Genomic DNA, 18,819 nt, shown 5'->3' with positions numbered 1-18,819 from the left:
AATGTAGTTGGAGTAAGTGAAAAGAAAAGATTTGTTAGTGACATTTTATATTCTAATCCCTCTTTCAATTGATCATTATAATAATCTGTACCCAAATATGAGCTAATATTCACTAGATAAGCCTGGGACGAGCCTGAGATTTGCTAGTTAACTGAAGTGGAATGAAATGAACAAGGAATGATGGCCCTCTTCCTCTAAGATGGGGAGGCAGGGGTCAGTACACCTTGATTACAAGTATTGGGGCAGGTCCAGTCCAGCCAGCAGAGTGTGGCGTGGAAGGGAGGTATGCCACTCCGGTTGCTTGATACATGGCACAGTGTCAAAGATTATTCCAAGATACATTTCAGTGGAGCATCGTAATGAGAAATAGCGAATAAACAGCATTCTGAAAATGATCGTCGTTCAACACAGCCCGCTGTCGACACGTCGCAGCTTTGTTAGGAGCAGGACTAAATCTCTAGGAAAGAGCTTGTCCTTGAAGAACAAGAGCACTAACAGGAGCTGCTGTGGCAGAGCCAGACATCTCCACCAAAGACGCGACACAACCAGGACACGAGGTGTGTGACAGCCAGTCTGGGCTCTGGACTGGCGCCCTTCATCACGCTCAGTGCTGCCTTTCAGACCCAGCTGGTACATGCCTTACTGAGCCCGGCTTCTTATCTTTGCTTCTCACTCCCTTCATATCTTCACTTCTCACTTTCATGTCTACATAGCATGGACTAAAATTTTTGATCTTATGTTTTGTCTCAGTAATTAATCACATTGATCCTTTTCCTACCTTCTACTCTTCCCTAACTGCACCATGTATTAAGGCAGTGGTCCTCAAACTTCAAGGTGCATCAGAATATCCTGATGGGCTTGTTAAAACACCATTGCTGCTGTCTTCCCCCAGCAATTTCTGATTCAGTAGGTCTACAGTGGGGCCCAGGAATATGCATTTCTAGTAAGTGTCACACTTTGAAAGTTACCAAAGAAAAATGTAAAAAGAATCATGTAATTCTGGTCATATAGACATAACCTAAATTTATAATCATTGTTAATATTTTGCCACATTTTCTTTTTCCTCTTTCTGAAGTAAATTATTTCATAATATTTCACCCCTAAATATTTCAAATGTGAGAAATAAGGACATTTTCCTACATAATGCAAGATAAGTATCATATCTATCAAAATTAACAAAACTTTTGGGCTATCATCTGATAGACTGAATATTTATATCCCCCCAAAATTCATATGTTGAAATGGTACCCCATAATGTGATGGTAATAAGAGGTGGGACTTTTGGGAGATAATTAGGATTAGATGAGGTCATGAAGGCGGAGCTCTCATGAATGGGATGAGAAACCTTATAACGGTAAAAAGAGAGCTTGCTTCTCTCTGCCCTGCCATTTGAGGATACAATGAGAAGTTAGAAAAAGAGGGCCCTCATCAGAATTCGACCATGCTAACACTCTGCCCTTGGATGTCCAGCCTCCGGAACTGCGAGAAATAAATTTCTATTGCTACTCAGTCTACAGTACTTTATTATAGCAGCCTGAACTGACTAAGACAGACACTCAGTCACAAACATGTTTTCTACAGCCATTCAAATTGGGATCCATTAAAGAATCACACATTGCATTGGTTATTATGTGTCTGAATCTCTTAATCTTGAAGAGAACCCAAAACACACTCTCTTTTTTTCATGACGACTCATTGAAAAGATTTGTCCTGTAGAATATTCCACTTTCTGAGTTCATCTAATGATTTCGTCATAATGTCATTTAACTTTTACTTTATCCCCTGTGTTTTCTATAATGTGAACATTAGATCCAAAGTTTCGATTAGATGAAAGTTAAACATTTTTGGTAAAATATGTCACAGGTAAGGTGTTGTACAGGAGGTATATAAGCTGGTTTCTCAGTGTTCTATGTTAAGATTGATCACCAAGTACAGGGTGACAGCTGGAAGCCTGCGTTTTAAAGTTAGGTTTTCCCATTTGTGACTTGCGTCCTATGGGTGATGCACTGGTACCATGTCGATATTCCAGTTCCTCATCAATCTTTTACTTAATGGCTTTAGCACCCATTGATGATTCTTTCTTGAAACTGTGATTTCATTAAGGGTGGAAAATTGTTGATTTTCTGTTTTTCCATTCCTTGTACATTTCTTAGTGACATTCTTTTGTAAAGAAGAGACTCTTTTTTTTTTTTCATCTATGAGAGCTATTGGGTTACTCTGAGATACATTTCCTACAGAAAAGCCTGGCCACCATGAGATATGACAGTGAGTACAACTGGAGTCTACTCTCAGACCCCTCCTCTCAATCATCTGGGACTCTACAAACAAGGACCCCTCAGGCACAGGGGAAAAGATATGATACTGATCATCTGAAATGTGGTTTTTAGATAGATGCCAGGTCTTTGAAACAACCCAAGAGCCCCAATATCAACATTTGGAAATAAGCTCAGAGTTAGATGGGCAGCAAGGGTACAGACCAAGTGAAGAAGAACCTGAAGATAGAAGACAAGTTGTCTTGGTTTTGCAGATGGGAAGAAGGAAAAGTCTGGGGATTGTATAAGACTCAATAAAACTAACCAAGAGGACCAGATAATAAAAGGACATTAAAAGTGGGAAGTGCTCCTTTGTGAAGTCATCTTCATCTTGAGAATGTATCTTTCCAATCGACCAATAAATAAATTACACATCAAAATGAGGGTGTTATATAACTATGTCAATTGGCAAATGATATTCTAGTCTCTTATTAGTTTATTGGCAAATACATATTTGTTAACTAAATGAAAATGTTTATTAAGCAGTACATTAAATTTTCAGGGCTAGAGATAAAATTTAGATAAGAAAGCCATATTATATAAGGTTATTCAAGGAAATTGTTACTTAGGTCAATTAACTTAAGAATGCTTTACTAAGTAATTCCTTAATACTATGTTCTCAATATTTTCCTCTGAAATACTTCTAACGATGGAAGACACTGAATTTGTTTCTATAGGAGGTCACCTTGCAGCAGCCTACCACAAAAGTTACATTTGTTTCATGTCTCATATTAAAATATTAACTGGATAATAAAATCAGTGCTACAGATACAATGGGATTCAGGATCTTAATCTATAAAATAGGAAGATGATAGCACCTACCTCATAGGATTATTGTGGGTGGACATAAGCTGAGTTAATATTTGTAAAGCCCTTATAACTATGATTGGCACACAGCAATATAAAAATATTTGTTAAATAAAATTGAAGATTTATTCCAAATTCATCCTATCGTTTTAACTAGCACCATATATTCACTTCTCAGAATATTAGTTACCCAGTTTGAGTGTGATTTTAGTATTTAAGGCCATAATTATGGTTGGAGTAGGAGAAAAAAGAGAATCTGAATGTTTGAACTTGGTTAATAAAGGGATCAAAGACCTGGGGAAATGAGCATGAAGCCATGGAGCTGACACAGGGCAGCAGAGTGGCCAGGCAGGTTTGTGGTATAGCAATCTAGCAAACATTTCAGAGCACCAACCATAGGCCAAGCACTGAGGACCGTGGGAAGTATAAACAGTTGTTGAGATGATGTACAGTGTTCCTGAAGCCATTTTCATCAGAATCGCCTAAGGTTATTTGTTAAAAATGCAGAGTGTGTGGCCCCACCCAGGACGCACAGGGTCAGAATTGCTAGGGATGAGCCAAATAGCCAATTCCTTATGTAACTAGTATGCGAAAACCATTGTGGTAAGGGATATGTCTCAGGGTTAATGCCCTTTTCTCCTTACACGAATAAATTTAAAATATAATTTTTAAAAATGTAACCTCTTCATCCTGACAGAATAGCCTAGAATTGGGGGCTGGGAGAAAATTTAACAATCATCTAGTCCAGTAATTCCTAACTCTGGTAGCAAGTTGCAGTAACATTTAAAAAAGAAAAAAAATTAAAAAAGAAAGAAAATATCCGTAAACAGGCCCTATCCCAAACCAATTAAATCAGAAATTCTGAGGCAAAAACCTGTACATGAGGTATTTAAAAGCTCACTAAAGATTTTTCATTTTTTATTATTACAGTAGGTGTGATAAAATCTCTCTAAATATTTCTAATGTGCAGCCAGGATTAAGAATCACAAATGGGGCTCAATCTCCTCGTTTTGCAGATGAGAAAACTGAGGACTTAGAAATTAAATAACTTGCCTAAGATGGTAGAACACTCTTTAAAAAAGGTAATTGTAATGGATAATTACAAAATAGACATGGAGATAAAAAGTGTAGCATAAAGAAAATAGTTAATAATGTTGTAATATGTAGAGGGGAAGAGGGGTACTAGATTTAGTGGGATGATCACTTCGTGAGTTATATAGATCTCTAATCACTATGCAGTACAATTGAAACTAATATGTTATTGTAGGCCAACTATAATTGAAAAAAAACTCATTGAATTGTAAAATATAAATACGAGCAACCAATTTCTATTACATTTTAATAAAGCGGGGGTGGGAGGGAGGAGGTAATGGTATAAAATAGACTAGCTATACACTAATGCTGTCTTTATCAGAATAAAGATAATGACTCATGAGTAAATTGTGGAAACAATCTAGTGCTTCCTGACCAGAATTCTAAAAGAAAAGAAATAGAATAGAATAAGACATATCAGAGTACCTATTAAGTAGCAATGATATTATTTCATCATGAGATGTGTGTGAGTGTTCTGTGACTAGATGGTAAATGTGATTTTTATTACAGGTTGTTATTAAAAAAAAGTTGGAACATCCTGTCTAGAGTTTCCTTATAATTCTATTGTCTAAGATTAGCAGCCACCATCTGGATACTACTCGGTACAGGAGAAACATAGCTGCCCCCTCTGTCTGGTAAATAGCTCACAGAGAGAGTTTGGGTGGCACTGAGGTCAAGAACATGGTCTTAGGGACACAGACACCTCTGGGTAAATTGACTCTATGGCCTTTATTGGTGATGAGAGGTTGTGCAAGAAACTAAACTCTATATGGCTCAGCTACCTAAACTTTAAAATGAAAATAATAATGCCCACCTCACAGGATTGCTAGTTTTAAATGTCAAAATACCTTTAAAGAACATAGCATAATGTCTGGCATATAGTAAATAGTCAAAAATACAAGCAATTAAAAATATATATCTGTTATCTATCATTTCAGAGGAAAAGAACTAAAAATGTAACAGGATTACAATAGTCTTTAGAGGGATGTGCATTCACGGGTCTAACATTTATTTTAGAAGGACAAAAGCTAAAACATAGCTAAAGTAATTGCTATACTAGGCAAAATATCGACAACAAAGATTTTCTATTTTCACAGAACTGAAAATTCTGGTGCCAAAAAGATACCTACTTATCTTGGAAACAAAACCTTTTTTTTTTTTTTAAAGAATGGCCTTGTCTTACAGAGATGTACAAGCCAAGTATGCCATCAGCCATTTGACGTTGTGGTTGTTTAATTTCATTCTTAGTTTCTTTCTTTCTAGAAAGAAATATATTGATCAATACCTGCATGAAAAAAATTTGCATTTTTTTCCAGTGGCTGGATCCCGAATAAAAAGAAAACTTGGGCTATTAGCCCAAGGCCTCCCCACTGTTACTCATGGACCTCACGTTCCTTTCTTTGCTCAGATCCTTCAGGTGACCACAGAGGTGTCTCCAATACAGCTCTCCACTTCTAATATGCATCTCTTCAATCAAGGGATAAACTCCACCATACTTATCCATTCTTCAATCTCCATTTTGTGAAATTTCAAGTGCTTGAGCTGTTCCTTAAAAAATAGATATGCCTGGGAAAAACCTTAGTTTTTTACTTTTTTCTTATATTCCTGTGAGGGCATATGGTGGTTCAATGATGTCATTTGCATACATGCATATATATATATGTATACATATATAAAAGGCTATGATTATATGTTAAGTTTATAGAACATTAATCTATTGAGCTAAGCACTGGGGAAGATTTAAAGATTAATCAAACATCAGCCTTGTCATCAAGTAGCTTAAAATCCAGTAGAGAAGATATGACACGTGTACAAATAATTCTATTACAGAAGAAAATGCACTTAAGCTCCAGGAGAGAGAGAGATAGCTACAGAACTGCAGGAGTTCAAAGCAGTAAGAGATTGCATGCATCTGACAGATACAGGAAAAATGGAGCCTGTGGCAGAGGAGGCATCTGAAAGATGAACAGGGCTCGCCTCTACTGATATGAGATGGAATGATGTCCTAATGAGGGGACTATAAACAAGGACTCAGAAGTAGGTAGAGGAGCATGCCCAAGTACACAGAGGAGGTCACACTGGCCAGAACACAGGGCCCATTAGGGGAGTAAAGGTCAATAATTTGCAAAAAGAGATTATGTAGTAGTTTTCCTGGCTGCTATAACAAATTGCTACAAACTCGTGGTTTAAAATAACACAAATGTATTACCTTACAATTCTGGAGGCAAGAAGTCTGAAATTGGTCTCTCTGGTCACAATCAAGGTGTTGGCAGAGCTATGTTCCTTTGAAGAGGCTCTAACAGAAAATCCCTTTTCTTGCCTTTCCAGCCAGAAGCTGTTCACATTCGTTGGCTCCTGGGCCCATCCATCTTCAATGCCTGTAATGGCTGGTTGAGTCTTTCTCACATCATATCACTCTGACACTGACTCTTCTGCCTCCTGCTTCCACATTTAAGGACCTTGTGATTATATTGGGCCCACCTGGATAATCCAGGATAATCTCCCCCATCTCAAAGTCAGATGATTAGCAACCGTAATTCCTTCAGCAACCTTAATTCTTCTTTGCCATGAAACCTAGCATATTTACAGGTTCTAGAGAACAGACATCTTTGAGGGGCCAATCTGCCCATTTAGGATGGAACCAAAAGTTAAAGGGCCCTGAAAGTCAGGATTGTCACCTCCACTCTTCATGCCAGGGGAGAAAATACAATGTGTTTTCACATTAAAGATGGTTTTGGCCAAATACTTTCTTGCTTTTAGCTGGAATTCTAGCAATACAATATAGTAACATAGGTTGTCTCATACTTGGTGAGACTGAATGTCTCATATTGGATGTTCTGGCTAGCAGTTATAGATGATATTGATTTATTAAAAAATGGGGAAATAAATTAAATATTGATAAATGCAGTTTGATGTGTTTAGTTTTCCATAACACAGGGCCCATGGGCTGGGAAATCATAAAAGGCCTCTGATTGTTCTAGTTGGTCCTACCTGTGTATATAACATTTTTCTCTATTATTGATACATCTCTAGCCTAGGAAGATAAAAAGTTTGGAAAAGATTAAAAAAAAAACTGATTTAGCAAATGCATTTCATCTTCCAACTTGCTTATGGTTTGATCAATAATTCATCCCTTAGCATCTGTCTCTTAAAGACTTTCTTGTCTATTGTCTTTATGGACGATGAATTAAGATATTGGAAAACAAAATACCTTCTTTGTAAAGCACACAATATCTCAAATGCAATGCCCAAATTTTATACTGTGTAGATAACAAAAACAAATGACTGAAAGCTGTGCAACGGGAAGAGGAAGGAACTATCTGATAAGACAGGAAGTACAAATAAGATAACAGAAAATCCATCTGGACTTGGGCACAGAGCTGTTCAAATGGTCTTTATTTTTGTGCTTAGCAAATTTGAAATGTTTCTCTTTCAAAATACTATTTAAATTAAATGTTCTTCTACGAACTCCTGGAGTGTAAGTTTACGTAGCTGTTCATTGCATTGAGCACAGATACCTTTCTACTACAGCTGGTTGTGTGGAATATAGTCTTCTCCAATATCCCATTCTTGCCTTTTCTATTTGAATAAAGAAATGGTGAAAAGGTAGAACAAACTAGTTCTATGAAGAGATACATCTAGGCAGGGAGAGGAGGAGTGTCAGTTGGGCACACGGACTGTGGCTTGTGGTGAAGTTTTTTGGACATATCACAGCTAACACTTATTAAGCACTTACTGTGTACTAGAGTTGTACAGAATCATTGATCCTGGCAGCCTTTCTATGAGCCCCGCACTATTATTAATCTTATTTCCTATGAAGAAACTAAGGCTTAGAGAGGTTAATGTGCTTGCCAAACCTCATGCTATTAGTGAGCGAAGGAGCAGGGACTCGATCTTGGGGCTATCTTTTTAAAATACAAATACAGTCATTTTCACTCCCCTGCTTTGTAAACATTATCTCTTTAAAACTCTCAAGTCTCGTGGTTCTCTACCTGGGCTTCACATTAGAATCACTTGGGGACCTTTTACAAAATATTATTGCCCAGCATCCACTCAAGAACACTTAAAAACAGCAATAGCAATACTAATGATAACAAGCACTTACATTGGGATAACCATGTGCCAAGCATCTTCCCAAGTGCTATGTATATTTATTCTCATTTAATCCTCAAAACAATCTTGTCATGAAGGCACCATTACATGTCCCCAGTTTACAAACGATGAAGATGAGGCTCAGAAAGTTTAAATGCTTAGCTCAAAGTCATGTGGCAAACCTGGGATTCTGTTTCCAGGCAGTATGGCTTCAGAGTCTGTACACAGAAATCAAAAATCAAACAAATACAAGAGCCACAACAAACATCCTCATTGGTAACCTCTGGAAGATACCAGGGAACCATGCCACTGTTTTTAAAATGGCAAATAAAGAGGAAGAATCAAGCATTTATCCTGCTTTTATGTATATAAACTGTATCTCAGGATAACTATCATGAGAAGAAATTTCTTTTTGGGAGAATTCAACTAATAAATAAATGACTAATATAATTAGAATATCACCATTTTTTAACCCTCGATGAAATAATTAATCTAAACCATGATCATCTGTAGATACAAACTGCTCAAAAGGAGATGTCTAGATTCTCTCTAGCAGAAGTACACATCACCTCTTATGAAGTGTGTTCTTGCTAGAAAAATCAAATCTCTTCAAGATTCTAGAATCAAATACCATTTCGAGATAGAATAGAAGACCAAAATAACATGTTACATGACATCTTGGGGTCACAATTAGCAAAATCCAGACTGTGGGGAACTCAACAGAGGAAAACTTGATTTCCATTACATGTAAGTTGTGAGAGGGAGAGAACTTGCAGACTTAAAGATTCATATAAACTAATTGCAATATATATATGCATCATATTTGAATCCTGATCAAATACCTATAAAAATTAAATTTGGGGAAATTTGAACAACAAGTAAATATATTGTAATGATGTCATTAAAAGCATTACTAATTTCTTTTCAGTGTGATAATTATATTGTGGTTATATTTTTAAAGAGTCCCTACCATTTATAGACATACTCTGAAATATTTATGGTAAAATGAAAAATATATATAGCAATAGTAACTATTTTAAATAGATATTTAAAGATGTGCCTTTAAAGCAGAACTGACTTGACTCCTGGTTCTATCCAGCACTACTTATTAGGTTTCTCAATTGAAATCGTAATTCTCAACATCATCACTTGATAAAATATCTTGTATATGGCAGGTTTTTAATTCATTCTTTTACATTAATGATAGTGAAACAGGTTATATGGGATTAGAAAGCAACTCCAAATCTTTTTCTATAGCGTCCTGACCAAGAGAGTACTATTCAGAAATAACTGACAAATTTATACACACTTCTGGAGCATTGTCCTCACTACTCAGCCATTCTTGACTTAATCTTTTGTTGACTTCTCTATTATATTTCCAAAATGGCTATTCTGAATCTCATCTACTTTTTTAAGCCCTCATGTCTTTTCTCAAGACACAGTAGAGACAAGGCAAAGTCAATCCAAGTTCTTCATTTTCTCTTCTGTACCCTTCAAAAGTCTCTGTGACCTTTTACTTATATTTTTCATTCATTTACTCATTCATTCATTCAAAAATGTTTATTAAACACCTATTTTGTGCCAGGACTAGGTGCCGAGGATACAAGAGTGAAAAGATGGACACAGCTCCTTCTCTATGGGTACTTAAGAGACCATTTGAACATTTCTTGGTAGGCTTACTATCCTTTCATCCTTTCCTCCTCTCTCTTCCTTTCAAAGACTAGTGACCTCCATATTCCTTGGAACTTGAAAGATTCAGTCTCCTCAAGTGAAAATAAAAAACGAAAAACAAAAACTGTATGCTGAAGGTTAAAATTGACCTGGGCTCAATTCATTGCTCTACCGCTTAGTAGTTATATAACTTCAAACAAGTTAAAGACTCCCTCTGAGCTTATGTCCTGATCTGAAGAATAAGAATAATAATGTCCCATTCATAGGGCTGTGGGAAGATGAGAGATAAATATAGTACAGAGCTGAGTAAAATACCTGGCATTTGGTAGACACTTGAAAACCGTAGTTGTCATTATCATCACACCATCAATTCCGCCCCCCTTTCATGTACATCTTTAATTTTTTTTTTCTCAGTTGTTTTTTCTCCTCTACCTACCATGAGGATGCAGCCACACCACACAACCCTGCCCAGAAGATCATGGGGGCCACACAGGGGCTTATCTTCCCAGATCTCAGTAAACCTAGTTACATTGGAAGGAAGGTGTACCCTTCCCAAACCATCATCAGAACCACACATTTTCCCATATCTATTTCTGTCATAGATGTGTTTTTCTGTGTCTTTCATTCTAAGAATGAGATGCTGATGACAAATACATACAGGACCTATAGGGGCCCTGGGACCTCAGAGAAAGAAACTTTACTTCAACTAGCTCTCACTGCACTCAATTATCAGACTTGGCCCTTTTTGGTTACACTGGGAATAATGATCAGCACATAAAATATAGGGCTTTTAGCCAGAAAAAATAATAATAAAATATAGGGCTTTTAACTTTCAAAAAAGTATTTTCAACTGTCCTTTTATCTTCCAGTCATGCTTCTCCAATAGATTCATAAAACTGCCCTTCACAGGTTATTTAAACTACTTACCCATAGATAGGCAGGATGGTAGTGGCAGAAAGAGTTGCCCCAGAGTTTCTGGAACCCATTAAGCAGACTATAAGTGTCTAAAGGGAGAAATGAGGTAAAATAAGAGGACAAAAATTTAAAGAGAACGGAAGGGGAAAATAGGGCTAAAAAGGGCTAAAATAGCTTTTTTTTTTTTTTTTTAGGCAAATGGTCTTGATCTATTTTAGAAATCCTTTAAAACATCATTCATTCACTCATCATTGATTGCTCACCTACTGGGTGCCCCATACAGTAGTACTGGGCAAAAGGATACAAGAAGGAAGTGAAAATCCACATTCCAAATGGCTACCACTGGGATTTTGTTATAAACTCAAGGAGCTTCAGGTTAGCCTGCAGTATTTCTCTGTAGAGATATCACAAACGATCTCATTTTATCACGATTCCATCACTCTGGGAGCCAAAGTGCATTTTCTGCAGCAGAGTCCTAATCTGTTTCTAGCTTAGTTATCTCTTGTCCTGGAATCCTGGCCCCATCGTGGATTCAAACAACACTGTGAAGAAATGTGCTCTTTTGTAAGAAATTCTTATCTGACTTCATTTCAAGAGCTCGATTTTTCTCTGCTACATTGATCAAATGAATTTGATCATGTGAATTGATCAAAGAGAATGGAGAATGGAAAAACAGCCCAGGGGGTATCTAGAAGCAGAACTCTTCACCTTGGGCTCAACTTTAAATATATATATTGATACAAGGCCATGGCTGAGACTCAGATGCTTCTGGAAAGTGAAGTTTGGGAATAACCCTCCCCTGGTACATATATTTGAATCCTTGTTTTACATGATGGCTGAGGAGTCTCCTAGGAAAAAGATTTGAACTATGCACACATGAGAGAATTAGACATGCATGCATACATGTGTGTGTGCATGTGTGCGTGCGTGCGTGCATGTGTGTGTTTGTGTAAAGAATGCCAGTGGTTACAAAACAGCTAGATTACAGGGAGAATGACAGGGACTACTAAGGAAGAATGCACCATGAGGAAAGAAGGCTCTGGCCCTGGGAGTTCAGGGTGCTGGTGGTTCTAGAAATGAGGAGCCTTATACTAGAAGTCAGCTTTACTGACACCAAGTACAGCAGGACTCTACTTCTAACAGCAATGGATTGTGGGATTCCAAACTCACAGGCAGACGTTAATTTTGGCCACATCAACCTGGGGTTAGGAAAAATCTTCTAACTCAGTGGTGCCACTGTCAACCTGTCAGGTAAGAGAAGTTGGGAAGTAAGCAATAAGCAGGGCTGATCCATGGACACATGTGAGCCCAACTGGAGAGTTCCAGAAATTGCTGAGGAGAACATTGTTTAATCAGCTATGCCTCTGGCTTTAGGCTTTTCTCTGCTATTGTAGCATCAAAAAAAAAAAAAAAAAAAAACCTCCGTAAATCCAGTTCCAAAAGAATCAATGAATAATGTTAAGGTCTCTAAAGGAGCCTCATCAAATAGTATTCCTCTTTCCCACATGGGTTCTGAACAAGTTGAAGAAATAAAACAAAGTTAGAGCAAATCGAAATGACCTTTGTTGCTGCTAGAGACCAGGCTGGAAGACTAAGCTTTAGGCCTGGTGGTCAAATGGGCTGAAATTACACAGACTTGCCCGTAGGCAGGCACTTGTTTGACCAGGGCAGGCATGACCAGGCAAGACTTACAATACAGAGGGACATGGTGCTCCTTTGGAAGGCGCACTCCAAAAAGGAAGAAGCAGAGTTGATTTAACAAGCCCAGTGATTCTTTCAAAATTGTGATCATATTACTCACTCCAGAGCCCCAGGGGTGGAAAGAGTAAAGGGGCAAAAAGAGACAAAGCCTGCATTTAGAGAAATTCTCATTACGGAAGCCAGGTGAGGAGAAAAGGTGCCTCTCCTCTATATCAATCGGAGTTCTGCCAGCAAAACAAAATCCACACCGGATTATTGAATGAAGGGTATTGAACACAGAGGATTAGCCATGCAAGTGTTGCAGCTACTGCCAGATATGCCTCTCAAAGCAGAGAGAAAAGACAAAAACGCCTTGGCTTCTCCTCTCCTCCAAAACTCCAGGGCTCCACCAGTGCTCTTCACTGGCAAACCTAATCTAGAGTGGGTGGTCAAGAGAGCCTGGAAATCAGACAGACAGAGCGCAGGCAGGGAATGGGTCTGCGAGTAAAGAGGCAAATAGATAAATTAAAGAGGAATGCACATCACAAATCACACACCAAAACCTAAGTGTATCTTCACCATTTCTTCACATTTCTGTCCTATAGCAGCTGCCATGTTTCTCTTCATCTTTTCTTTTCAACTCAACTCTATCACTCCCTACTGGCTGTCCTCTGTTCCCCTATACCTCTCTTAGAATCACCTCCACAAAAACTTTGTACATAAGTTGGGGAGTTCAGTTTACTCCCTTCTCATCTCTATTAAAGCTGGCTCTCCACAGGGCCTCCCTTGGTAACCATTTAGGGCTTTGTGATTGGGTAAATAGTATTAATGTGACCAACTTGGTCATCACAGATTAGTTAAACCTGGGGCAATGGAGTTATCCAACTAAAGAGAGAGATTTGCTCAAAATAAGGTCATCAGGAGGAGCTCTGCTGCTTACCTTTCCTCTTTCAAATTAGAGAAATTGATGGTTTAGGCTTAATAACCTTGGTTAATGCCTAAGTCAAAAAGCATCCCCTGCAGCCCCCAACTGGCCTGTGTAGGTGTTTATTTTTGCATTTAACAGAACAGAAAGGACTTGTTTCATTTTCTTGGAAATTGATATATTCTTGGAATTTAAATATCTGTGGTTTAGCTTGTGGGCTCACTATTGAAGGATGGTAATCATTGCTAAACGTAGATGAAAAACATTAAAATAGTGCCTGGGACATAATGGTAACTTAAAAACTGTGTGTTGATAAAATACAGAGAGTTTATATGATTGTATTAGTTTACTAGTGCTGCCATAACAAAGTACCATGACAGAAATTTATTTTCCCACAATTATGAAAGCTAGAAGTCTGAGATCAAGGTATTGCAGGGTTAATTTCTTCTGAGGCCTCTCTCCTTGGTATATATATAGTTGGTTGTTTCCTATCTATGCCTTCACATGTTTTTCCTTCTGTGTAAATCAATGTCCTAATCTCCTCTTTTTATAGAGACATTAGTCAGAAAGTTACTTTCTTTTAACTTTACTACCCCTTTAAGATTTTATCACCAAATAAGGCACTAGGGGTTATTTTGAGGTACTAAAGGTTAAGACTTCACCATATAAATTGGGAGAGTAACAAAATTTCATCCCATCATCCAAAGTCATACTTTATCTCAGGCAATCTGAACTATGGAGAACAATAAAATATTTTCATGGTTAACTTTATTGTTGATGATGACAGGACCAGGATTAGAATATAGATTTCCTGGTACCCTAATCCATGTCTGCTGGCTCTGTTAGTCTGTCTGTCTTTCTATTGTGTTGGGATTATACAGCATAGTTGTTAGACAATCAGGCTGTGGGTCCAAATCCCACATCTGCTACTTATCAACTACTTGACCTTGGACTAGCTTCTTAACATCTCTTAGTTTGGTTTCTGCATCTATATAATGGGATAGTAGTACTACCTTTCTCTCTAAGAGGGATGAGGATTCAATGAAATAATGCATTTTGTCAAGGAGGAAAACTTTTCCTCTACCCTCTTAAGTTTAGTGTTTGGGGCCCTGCAAATTAAACTAAGGAAAGACAGATTAAAAGGAGAAAAACACAATTTTTATTAATAATTACATGCACAGGAGTTCACAGAAAAGGAGTGAAACTCAAAGAAATGGTTAACCTGAGGGGCTTATATACCATTATAACAAAGGGAAGGGGGTTTAGATTTCAAGAGATGATAAATTGTGGGGAAGTGACTAGGAAATATATCAGGAAACTAATGGAAGATAAGGGTTATTTTAGTAAAGTCTGTTTATGCAGACTCATCTCCATGTTGACTCTCCATCTCCAGGGATTAGAGTTGCTCTTCCCTTCTGGGGGAGAGAGGCCCTGTCACAAAGGGAAATTTATGCCCTGCTTTTAGGCAGACGAGGGGAGAGCAGGGAACTCTTCTGTGTCTATTGGTTCTCAGTTGCCTTCAGCTCAAAGTAATTCTTATGCCAAAATGACATGTTTTGGGGTGGCATATCCTGATCTCCTTTAACGTAAAGTGCCAGTCTGGTCACAGTAAGTGCTGGATAATTATCTATTATTCCCATAAAATATGTCCCTCCATTATGGGACTGGAGCCTGGCCAGCCATAGCAGCATGGAAAGGGGATGAAGCTTTTTTTTTTTTTTGTCTTTACTCCAGTTTTTCTGCCCAGACTTTCTACAAGCAAGATTTTCCACACTTCGAACATATTTGATCCATCCTGAAAATTCACTCAAGTCTGTTCTCTTCTCTGCACTCACCTTGCCACAGTACTGGTTCAGGTTCATACAGCACAGGCTGCCATCTGTCTAGCTCCCATCCACCTTCCCATATTGTACACCAGAGAAAATGCAGAATCCTTCATGCATTCTCCAATGCCTTCAGAGTAAATTTCATGTGCAAAGCCCAGCACCATCTGCTCTGCACTTAACTTTTCAGTTTGAGTTCCCTCTCCCTTAGCTCACCAGTGAACTAATAACTATCACTGACTGAGGGGCGCATTCTCCTGCCTCTGGGCCTTTGAGTGGGGGCATCACTGACTGAAGCTCCTCTCTCCCCCTTTACTCATGCAAACGTTGCCTGCTCTTAGTAATGTTTCTCAGCTGCCCTGCTGCTACTCTCTCCTCATTTTTGTTGATTAAGGTGCCTCCTATCTTCTACAGAGTTGTAATTGTGCATTTTCTTCTTCATCTCTGCAAGTCATGAGGTCTTTGAAGAAGGGACCACATTTAGTTTATCTCAGAATCCAAGCATCCAGCACAGGCGTGGCATAGAGCAGGCACTCCTTAAGTGCTTATTGAATAAATGATGCCATTTAGTCTGTCTATGGTGGCCCTGGAAACCAACAATAATTTAATGACCTCATCTCTGTCTGAAGTTCAGGGCTTCTGGAAAGAATATGTAAAGGGAAAAAGAGGTGACTGGTAGTGATCCTGAAAAAATTATGCGGATGAAAGGAATGGTTGTAATGTAATGAAATAGCCTTTGTAAGTTTCCTTTGGGAAGATATATGTTAATTTCTCAAATGTCTGAACATCTGTGTATTTTCATGGGGGAATATACAGCGCCTTTTCTAACACACTTGAAATGGGGTATTTCCCTTCCAAATGAAAACCAATTAAATAAATTATAATTTTTCCCCTTGGTGCTTACAAAGTGTGGGAGTTGTCACCAAACATTACTAAATGTTCTAATTTAGTCATAAATGGGCTGAAAGCATGAGCATAATTACTAAGTCCAAAGTAAGTTGTTCTAAATATTTTATCTTGTTCAGCATATGCTGTTAAAAAAAACCCTCAAACTATAATTGTCAACATTCAATTCACAAAAAGTAAACAACAGCTGAGCATAATGGGATGATAAAGAATCACTCCATAATTCCTGACATATGGTAAAGAGTATGTCCATGTTGAAGTGGAAGATGATCACGTTGATCAACTGAGTTATTTTCTTCCTTCAAATTCTTCTTATAGGAAAAACATCCCTAGGAAAACTGGAGACATTTTCCTAAAGCAGACAGGGGAACATGGGAGAACGTTGAACAGTGTAGTTTGATCTCAAGCAGTAAGAATTTAGAACTCACTATGGTGTATGAAAGGGGCGAAGTAAAAAAGCCACATACTTCTGTAAGAGCCATCATTCTAGAACTATCGTACATGAAATGAACAAATGTATGTGGAAAATGTGTGGATAAATTTGTGAGTATTAATTTCTGTGAATAAACTCTCATGGGCCCAGCCTGTGATACAACTTGTGATGATTTGGATTCATTCTAAATAATGGACACTTAATCTGTTTCTAGGGAAGACCACTGGGAGCCTGCTTGAAATTTCTTTTTCTTTATCAAATGTTTTGAATATATGGGTTTTAAGCTCAAAGGAGATGAAGACATGCACCGGAAAACAATGTTTCAGTCAACAATGGACCACACATACAATGGTGCTCTCATAAGATGATAATGAAGATGAAAAATCCCTATTGCCTAGCAACATTGAACTGCATTACTCACAGGTTTGTGGTGATGCTGATATAAACAAACCTACCGCACTGCAGACATATAAAAGTGTGACCCATACAATTATGTACAGTACGTGATACTTGAAAATAAATGACTGTTACTGATTTATGCATTTACTATACTGTATTTTTATAGTTATTTTGGAGTGTACTATTTCTACTTATAAAAAAAATTTGCTATAAAACGATATGCCGTGTTACACCAGCGGCAGCCTCATACATCTCGTGTTTACAAGTCTCTTTTTTTTAGTATTTAAAAATTTTCAATTACAGTTAACATTCAACATTATATTGGTTTCAAATATACAGCATAGTGGTTAGACACTTATATAACTTATGAAATGCTCCTCCAATAAGTCTAGTACCCTCTAACACCATACTTAGTTATTACAATATTATCGACTATATTCTCTATGCTGTACTCTATATGCCCAATACTATTTCATAACTGCCAATTGGTACTCCTTAATCCTTTCACCTTTTCACCAAGTCTCTTGATTGCGTTATTGTCTCTTGTGCTTGATTTAATCTCGTGTTGTTTTGTACAGTAACATGTTGTACAAACTTGTAGCCTAGGAGCGACAGGCTGTACCATAAAGCCTAGGTGTGTAGTAGGCTACACCATCTGGGTTTGTGTAAGTGCACTCTATGATGTTTGCACAACCACAAATCACCCAACGATGCATTTCTCAGAATGTATCTCCATGTTAAGCAGTGCATGACTGTATATATAAACCATTTATTTTCAGAGTGAAGCACTAGAGGGGAAGGAGGGTGTGTTCCTCTTGTTCTAACCAAATACTTCAAAGCTGCCCTACGAGACAAAGGTGGGGCCATCTCCAGAAAAAACAAACCTTGCTTCTTGGTTGAGCGAGATAAGAAGCAGAAGCCCAGCTTGGGGACAAAGGGCTTTGTAAAGAAATGTTGAGGAACAAGACTATCTCTTTGTTTTTTCACATGAATAATGATGATCTACTTTAAATTCTTTTTGGAATGAGCAGTGGGGTTTGGGAGCGGGTATTAAATAAATTAACAAATCATTGAACTGATTAATTAATAACCACACCTAGGCAGAGAGAAATGAACTGGTGGTTCACTGAGAACACTCCAAGGAGGAAAGGGTGTGTTCCGAGTGGCCTGATGTAGGGGAAATCCAGCAATCTGGAGGCAAAGGATGACTTTCTAAACTTTAGTTTTGGGAGATAATCATTAGTATTGTAAATATGCTTTGCAACTCTAAAACCCCATAAACTGTGACTTATCTCATTCTGCTATCTCTTTAAAGCGCTGTTTTGGTTACTGAACTAAAGGGGGTTCATTTGCCTACGTGCATCAAAGCAAAATGAGACATGAACAGGAGTTTGCAGCAAAGAAAGGAAAAGTTTATTATTTAAGTTAATGGCACAGGTGAGCTGGCACACAAAGACCTGTCTTCCTGATGGCCTCTAGGGAATAGGTTAGGTAGAGGAAAACTCATTAGTCATGGTAGTAGCTAAAGGAGTTGGAGTCATGGGCTCTACTGATTGGCCAGGCCTAGGGTGGGAGGCGGGTAATCATTATATCAAGTCCTGGTGTCAGTCATGGCGTCATTCTGTCTGGTTTCTAGGGAATGTGGCTCTAGGGTCGTTCTGCCTTCATGGGTCTGGAGTTGAAACACAACAGAGGTCAAGATGTTATCTTCAGTTTGACTGAAACTGGGTTTCTGTGGCCAACAGACCTGAGGCTTTGTTCCTA

At 38.0% G+C, this 18,819-nt stretch overlaps 1 protein-coding gene across 12 annotated transcripts in view; it reads left to right on the top strand.

Moving 5' to 3' along the window:
- The window catches only part of PCED1B (PC-esterase domain containing 1B), a 193,269-nt gene that overhangs the window by 110,306 nt on the left and 64,144 nt on the right, over nt 1-18,819 (top strand). Inside the window, exon 4 of one of the 12 annotated variants that reach the window (XR_005657185.1) lies at nt 6,540-7,118. The exons of 10 other annotated variants lie outside the window; for them this stretch is intronic. The gene's annotated coding sequence lies outside the window, so the exon portion shown is untranslated. Of the gene's footprint in view, nt 1-5,619; nt 6,512-6,539; nt 7,119-18,819 lie in introns of those variants that run through there. One more of the 12 variants, XR_005657187.1, reaches the window with a different exon arrangement.

The sequence above is a fragment of the Pteropus medius genome, unplaced genomic scaffold, assembly GCF_902729225.1.
Source record: "Pteropus medius unplaced genomic scaffold, Ma_sr-lr_union100, whole genome shotgun sequence".
NCBI classification, from domain to species: domain Eukaryota; kingdom Metazoa; phylum Chordata; class Mammalia; order Chiroptera; family Pteropodidae; genus Pteropus; species Pteropus medius.
The sequence above is the reverse complement of the archived record's forward strand: the minus strand, read 5'-3'. Positions and strand labels throughout refer to the sequence as shown.